Here is a 6,398-nt window from a genome sequence, read left to right as displayed (position 1 = left end):
ACACAGTCTGTCAAAGTGTAGATGACAGTAGCGTAGCGAGGTTTGAACAGCCTCTGTCTGGCTAGCAGGACTGTGACTGCTCTCTATAAATATACACTGGGTGGGGGTAACTGTCAGGGAGTGGGGAGAGCTATTTCAGCTGATTTCACAAGAGGAGCAAACGGCTGTGAAGCGGCCAGGGATGAATGCAGGCAAAGCCTCAGCCTGCAGAGGGGATAGGCTGTGCTGTCCCTGGTTTGGTCACAGTGGATGCCTCACCAGGCACGGTCTGGCTTTGCCCTGGTCCAACAGGAGCGGCAGGTGGGCTTGAATGTGCCATGATGCAAAGAATGGGTGTGAGGAGTGATTCAAAGCCTGCAGGCTTTGCCAAGGTGTGTTTGGGCACTTCTGTGTTCCCAGGAGGATGAGGGCAGCATCTGTCTGCATGCTGGGGACACCAAAGTTCCCCACACAGAGACAGTGGTACACACTATCACCCTGGTCCCATGTGCCTCTCTAGCAGCATCAGTGTCTCGCGTCCATGCAGAACAGCTGCACATTGAGTAAAGCTTTCCCAAATACCTTGACTGGAGAGCCCAGGTATCAAACCAGGGGATGGGGTGTCCCCACGAGGAAGCTGCTGGCAGCAGTGACATTGAAATAAACACTAAAAAATAAATAAATATTAAAAATACTCAGCGACATACTATAGTGTACTTCTTCACTTCTGGTGTACAGAAACTCTCAGTACACAGCTGGACAAAATTTTTCCACTTGAACACTGAATTACCTGGCTTGAATATGCTCCGCATTGCTCTCCTCAGAACAGAGCAGAAAAGTGGGGAAGGGAAGAGGGAAAGCTCCACCATGAAGGATGGCAAAGGTCGTAAATGTGGCATATGACAGGGGAGGAGATCCTAATGTACCAGCAAGCCAGAGCTCTGCCACCAATCTGAGGGAGTACAATGTGTTGCCCTGATGGGGGACTACACACCCCTTCTGCTCCATCGGCATGTCCCCAATGTTGCGGGGGGTGCTGGCCAAACAGCCATGCTCCCAGCCTCACTGCCAATCCACAGGAGGGCAAAGCTCATGGACCCAGAGCCCTCATGTGGGTTAGTCCCTAAGTGTCTGCCTGCAGTACAAGTTTTCCTCTCACCAGTAAAGTACTTTTAGCAATTAGCTGGACAGTTACCATTACATTTAAAAGGCTCCTGACAGCTTACAGATGGCCCCCTTCTTTTTTAATTTTCTTTTTCTTTTTTTTTTTAACCAGAACTTGAAATAAATAAAAATGTTCTAAAAGGTTTGTTGGGGAGGGGTGTCTGTTCCAGTAAAAGCATCTGGGTTTAGGCGAATAAATATTATGTTACCATGCAATAGCCACAGCACAAACAAGGCAGAGCTAGGAACCTAAATCAGAACCACCCAAATTAAAAACTGCATTTCAGTCCCCAAGCTAAGAAACAAACACAGAATGTAAAGGGAGATTTTTTTTTTAGCTCATCTCAAGTTTAATAATTTGAGGTATTGCTGGTAGTGCTAGTAAAGACGTATGCATTTAAAATCAATAGAAATTTTCAGTACTGAAAGCAAGAACATAGACTTCAGGGTATACAAGTTTCCAAAAGTAAAACTTTCCATTTCCCAGCCAAAAAAATAGCAGAAGAAAACTGATAAACATTGGACTCTTGGGTTTACACAGGCTTAGTCTGAAGTATGTGTGCAGAGCAGGAAAGCAATTTGTCCTTAAGAAACAGTGATCTCTAAATTGAATCCTTTTGTTGGTGTCCATCTAAAGTCACTTCATTCTTAGTTTGCAAGATCACACCAGAAAGCAGACCTTTGGTTTGCAGTCATGGCTTAGCAGCAGCATCACAACACAATGTAAAATAAAGCTGTTACCAGACCCATACTGTCTTCTATTGCAGTTTCAGAGGTTCACCTTAATGGTTTATACTTATTCTGACTGAACAATTCTAGAACTGTAGGATTTTAGAGCCCCCTCAGAGTGGTGATTTGAAGACCTCCAGTGCTGGATTTACTCAAACAAGCAAAGAAACAGTTCTTGTTGTGGATTTGTCTGCATCTAGTATCTGCCTGCCTTTTTGGCAAAACTTAATTGCATAATTTGTGAAATGTGTAGTTTTGTTACACCTGTTTGGAAATCTCACCTAAACAGACTATTTCAGCTGGTTAGTTTTCAGCATAGTAGTACACAGTACATAGTACACAGTAAAATACTTTTCTTCAGACATGTAATCTACAGACAACCAAGAGTTTATCAGCCTCCCCTTCTGACTTCCTACATTCCATATCAAAGCCCTTCACTTCTCTGGTGATGCTTTCAAATAAACATAAGTGGCTTTTCTTAGTGTGGGATTTATGTATAAATGATCTCACTCATAAGAGAAATTATGCTGTAAGAGGGATAGCAAAGAGAGAATAGCTGAACAAAGTGCCAGCTGGGGTATGTGATGATACAATTTTTAAGAGGGTGGTGCTGTGCTGAAGGAAGGCTTGATAAGTACCAGCCCAGCTGACCTAGGACAACCCATCTGCTTGAGCCAGGCACCCCATACAACTGGGTGGGAATATGGGAGTTCTGCTGCAACTCACAACAGAAATCATCTATTCCCCACAGATCTCACACATTCCTTCTTGACACACTATATTTTGAAGCTCCATCTAACAGAGGTTTGTGGAAAAGCCTTCTTATCTGGAGCAGGCTCCTCACTGCAGTTCAAGCAGAATCAGCCTTGGCCAGCGTTATCTGAAAAGCTAAGTTAAACTGCTGGTGTTCCATGCTTCCTGGCCACTGCGCTCCCCTCTTACCCCTCAAAACAGTGATGTTTATTATCACAGCCTATTGACGGCAGTGCCAGGATTTGTTTTCTTTCCTTTCAGCTTGTGCTGGAGGGGTCCTGCTGAGAGCAACAAACATCCTTGTCCATTCACAGGGATCAAAATCCACCCTGAATTATATTTTGGGAATGGAAACAATCAGCTTCAAAGGAAAACTGACCATAGAAACTGCTTCTGAGCAGCACCGCTGATTCCAAAGCTGTAGAGAGCAATTTAGCCTAATAAGTTACCCAAGGGGAAGAGAAGCCCCCACATCCCTTCCATGCACCTCAGTGTTCAGAGCTTGGCATTGATGTGCCACCTGCATCCATGTCTTAAAACCAGTCCAGGCTTATCAGCTCTCAGGAGGGAACTTTTAGATGCCAACCAGCACTTTTAGCTCAATTCTGCCTTTTAATTACTTCTTCAAAACTTGCAACAAGAGGTATGGAGTTACAGCAGTAAATAATTTTAGAATTATATTACTGTATAATAATACAATACATTATCTCATAGGAGAATGGCAGCCCCTTAGTTGAACAGGAGGGAAATATTTCCATCCCTGTACATAGAGTATTGTATCTCTCCCAATGACAGTTCATACCGCGTGGCCTAAAATTCCTGTTTTCCTCTCTCCAAGCTTGCAGCAAATGGAAGCACTTGTTTAGGTGGGAGCCTGTCTAGAGTGATGCTATTCTGAATAGCGGTCCCATAGAGAAGGAGAAAGAAAACATGGCTTAGGGTAGGAGAGATGGAAGGCTGAAAGGTTCTGTCTGATCTTTTGCAAGAAGGTATGAAAATGAAAAGAAGTAGATAGCCCTGGAAGAAGCTAAGCAGCTCCTTTCAGCTCCATTATGGGAGGCCCCCTTCTAGCTCACCCCTTGCCCTTCTATGCATGGCCACCAGCAATCCAAGTGTAAGTCCCAGGTACAGCTACATGGCTACTGCTGCCAATTTTTTACCACCACCAAATGTGCATTGGTTGTATGCAAACCTAGAGAGAGAGTAAAAGGCAGGGGAAATCACACCTGTCTGTGTGGTGGAGTGGAATAGCAAGATGAGCAGCACAGGGAAGAGACATGACTCCACTGGGGTCACCCAGGCTCCTGGCTGCTGATGTCGGCTCCAGCTCCAGACCTGGAAGCACTGTGGAGGATCTGGGCACACATAAATATAGTGTGTGGAAGAGACCATATCTTATTAGCCGCTTTCTTGTTTTACATTTGCTGCTGGGCTGCTTTAAACCACATCCCAGGGTCTGGGTAAGGCTAATGCAGAGCTGTTGTGCCATTTTCCTCCTGCCTCCCTGGCGAGGAAATCCCCTCCCTCATTTTTCATAGCACACAAGTGCTGCTAAGGGATCATCACGGGTCTTAGCGCAGAGCTCGTGTTGATGCTGTCTGACTGGCAATTGTCCTTTGTTGTTATTCCTGCACTTTTCTGCCTAAGCAACAACTGCAGTAACTTTCCACCTCCAGGTTAAGTCACCACCAAATCCAAACCAGGATTTCCAGGAGGTAGCACACACCTATTTCTGGTGGTATTTTGCTTTGTTTGTCTCAGTTAAGGGATGTGAAAATCTGGCCACTGAGTAAATCTGCTCTAAACTTTGACTGTTGGCTGGCAGATGGACAGACAGATTCCAGGTGTGGAGGGAGCGTGCCCAGATGTGTCACTGCCGAACTGGCTGGTGCTGGAGAAATATCCCTTGTCATATCAGGCTTTTTTAACTTCTCTTTACAGATCAAAAGCCCTGTAGTCAAACTAATGTTGTTTGCCTCAGAACCATTTCTGCCAGAGGAAAGAAGAGAGTACCTGCTCAGGGACATCTGCTGTACACAGTCACTTCAGGCAGAAAAAAAGGGAGTAGAGAACAGAGGAGCCTGCATCCTGACAGGGACAACCAAAGTAACAAGCCACATCTGTCCCAAGCAATTTTTGCCTTTCTCTCCTTGGTCAGGAGGGCTCCTTGGTCACAGCTGTCTATGCAACCATTCAGAAAGGGGAGAGGGAAGCTGGCAGTTTACACCATTTGGTCCTAGCCCTGGGAGAAGTCCCCAGCTACTTCCCTCTCTCATGATCAACTGAAGAGCCTCATCAGATTTACAGGTTTTTAGGGACTCTCACTGCCAGTACAACAACTACAATGGTCTTTTTTGTTTAGGGGTGCCATGGGATTTACACAAAACCACTAAAGCCTGGCTGCCCACACAGGTAGTGGGGAAAAGTAACCAAAGCCCACCCAACGCCACCCTCAGAAAGCCCTGGGCAACATGAAAGACAAAATGGTGGAAAGCAGCAGGACAGGGAATGGTGGCAGTGACCAGTTCTGCTTTTTTGGGGGGTGTGATCCAGCTACAGCACAAGCCTGGCTGATTCTCCCAAGGAAAGAGGGATCTCCCTGAGAATGAGTTTCTAAAAGAACTCATTCTTCATTTCTGCAGCCAGTTACTACACAAAACTTGGCAACTTGCAGCACTAAGCCTTCTGAAGGTGTTTTCTTCCCTCCTCTGTCTGCCCCTACCACTGAATGCACACCATGCCTGGGACCCCAGAGGGGAATCAGGGCAGGAAAACAGTTTGTCTAGGAAATCTTTCCAATGTCAACATCCTCCATCCGGGGGCCTTGCTTTCCGGGAAAAGATGGACTTTGTATACACATGTTTGCGTGGACTGGGCTTAAAGGCAAAGACCCTTCTTGGGGTTAAAAAAAAAGATGAAAGGTATTCTACAGACTAAACAGGTAGGGCTCCCTGTGTAATCCAATGATGTGTTTAGCAGCATTTAGCAACATATTTATTTAGACTGAGCAAAGCCTTGGGCATTTCAATGTGCAGGGAAGCCCTGGAGCCACAGGATCCCTCATCTTCATCAACACTGAGCTGCTGCTCCAGTCCTCAGAGAAAGCTATGGTGAGTGATACACAGGCTATTCAGACTTTCAGGACCTGGGCTCGAACACCCATGGCTATGCAGATTCCTAAGGCTTTTGTGTCCCCACCTTAAATTTCCACCAGAGCAGCAGAAAGCTGGCTTGATAAACTGCTCTAACTTCTCTATGTAGCCAGTCCAGCTAGGGCAGAGACAAGAAAGTGAACCATTACCTTAAGGCTGAAAGTCATACTGCTAGTGGCTGGTCCTGAAGAACAACCAAGCAGGATCTGCTGAACTGCACCAGTTAGTTGAACCAGTGGTTGGGAATTGCCACAGCATCATTGTCTCTCTACCATGCCACATCCCTCCTCAACCTTAAGGCTGATGAAAGGAAATTCTTGAAGCAAAGTTATCCAAACTAAGCTTCCCTTAGGGACACATATCCCTGTCCCAAAAAGAATTTATAAAACAGGGACATTCATGACTGCCATGCTGAAATACTGCCATTTCAACAGACATGCTGTTAATTCTGCAAGGCAGGAAGGCATGAGCATTTCAAGAGTACACAACACCAATAAGCAGGTTATGTCACAAGAGTGAGATGTGTATTTTGAAGGAAGTTCTGTCCATAACTAAAAATAAACAGATGTAGTTTCCCTGTTTGAACTTCCTGTGGATCTTTAAAAAATACAGAGACACAAC

The sequence above is a fragment of the Melopsittacus undulatus genome, chromosome 3 (genome assembly GCF_012275295.1).
Source record: "Melopsittacus undulatus isolate bMelUnd1 chromosome 3, bMelUnd1.mat.Z, whole genome shotgun sequence".
NCBI lineage: Eukaryota > Metazoa > Chordata > Aves > Psittaciformes > Psittaculidae > Melopsittacus > Melopsittacus undulatus.
The sequence above is the reverse complement of the archived record's forward strand: the minus strand, read 5'-3'. Positions refer to the sequence as shown.